General features: G+C 44.7%; 1 pseudogene across 1 annotated transcript in view; it reads right to left on the bottom strand.

The window, feature by feature from the left end:
* LOC105517684 overlaps positions 1–660 on the bottom strand; it is an 11669-nt pseudogene extending 11009 nt beyond the window's left edge. Inside the window, exon 1 of the transcript XR_001002703.1 lies at positions 5–660. The product of XR_001002703.1 is annotated as a BTB/POZ domain-containing adapter for CUL3-mediated RhoA degradation protein 3 pseudogene (transcript). The remainder of the gene's footprint in view (positions 1–4) is intronic.
* Between the last annotated feature and the right edge of the window lie 484 nt (positions 661–1144).

Genomic DNA, 1144 nt, shown 5'->3' with positions numbered 1-1144 from the left:
TGACATCCTTTATGAATAGGACCCTTCCGTTAAAGCGCAGAGACAGCTTATCAAACAGTTCAATGTTTTTCAACATATTGTCGTCAGAATTGCTGGTATATGAGTATTTGTTGTTACTTCTGTTGTAGAGCAACTTCACGGCTGGCTTATTTGAAGTCGCTATAAGTTTTTGTTCTTCCTTGGATGAGGTGATCACAGGGACCTTGCAGAAAGGCTCATAAGTATCTTTGTTTTGTAGGGCTGCCTGGCACTCTTCCACCAAGCCTTGGACCAGGTAGTACTTGGCTTCTGCTAGCAGCTCCTCGATCTCCCGGCGGCTCTCGGGTAAAGGCACTGCCCCGTCTCGAAGGTAGTTGAGTATCGTACCGAAGTGCTTCCCACAGCGGTCAATGAGGATCCAGCCTTCACTGTCGGTGAGCACTTCCATGCGCCCGCTGAACATGGCCTTCAGCATGGTGTCCTGCTTGGTCAGCGTCTGCATGGTGGTATAGTAGAGGGCTCCACCCACGTTCAGCTTCACGTATTTGGAGCTGGGGCTCGTGCCCTTGAAGGAAGTGGTGCGGGTAGCAGCCGCTGGCACCGCTGAGCTCACCACACTTTCTCCTGACATCTCTTCCATGAAAAGTCGGAGGACGCAGGAGTCTCCAAACCCGGACTGTGAGAGGCCATAATATATATTTTCAAATAGCTGGATGAGAGAATACTGAATGTTCTCAGCACAAAGAATGTTTTAGATTATGGATATGCTAATTACCATTATCTGATCACTATATATTGTATCTATCAAAACATCACTATGTATCCCATGGATATGTACAATTATGTATCAATAACAAAAATGTTAAAAAAAGTTATTAAAAAATCAATAACAAAAATGTTCTTAACTTGTTTACATCTACAAAGACTCCTTTTTCAAATAAATTCACACTCACGGGCTCCAAGTGGGAATATCTTTTGGGACCACCATTCTTCCTACTCCAAGATCCTAACGAGTCCCATGAGAACGGTGGCATGCCTTTCTTTCATCTTCCAGCTCACTTCACTCCTTCACCAAAACAATGCCAAGAATGGGAGAAAACCTTCCATTCCATTCCACAAGCCAGACCTTCCCATTCCATTCCCAAACTCTACATTTTGCAGAAAC

Source organism: Colobus angolensis, unplaced genomic scaffold (assembly GCF_000951035.1).
Source record: "Colobus angolensis palliatus isolate OR3802 unplaced genomic scaffold, Cang.pa_1.0 Scaffold305, whole genome shotgun sequence".
Lineage (NCBI taxonomy): Eukaryota > Metazoa > Chordata > Mammalia > Primates > Cercopithecidae > Colobus > Colobus angolensis.
Note: the sequence above shows the minus strand (reverse complement) of the source record. Positions and strands in the feature narration are given on the sequence as shown.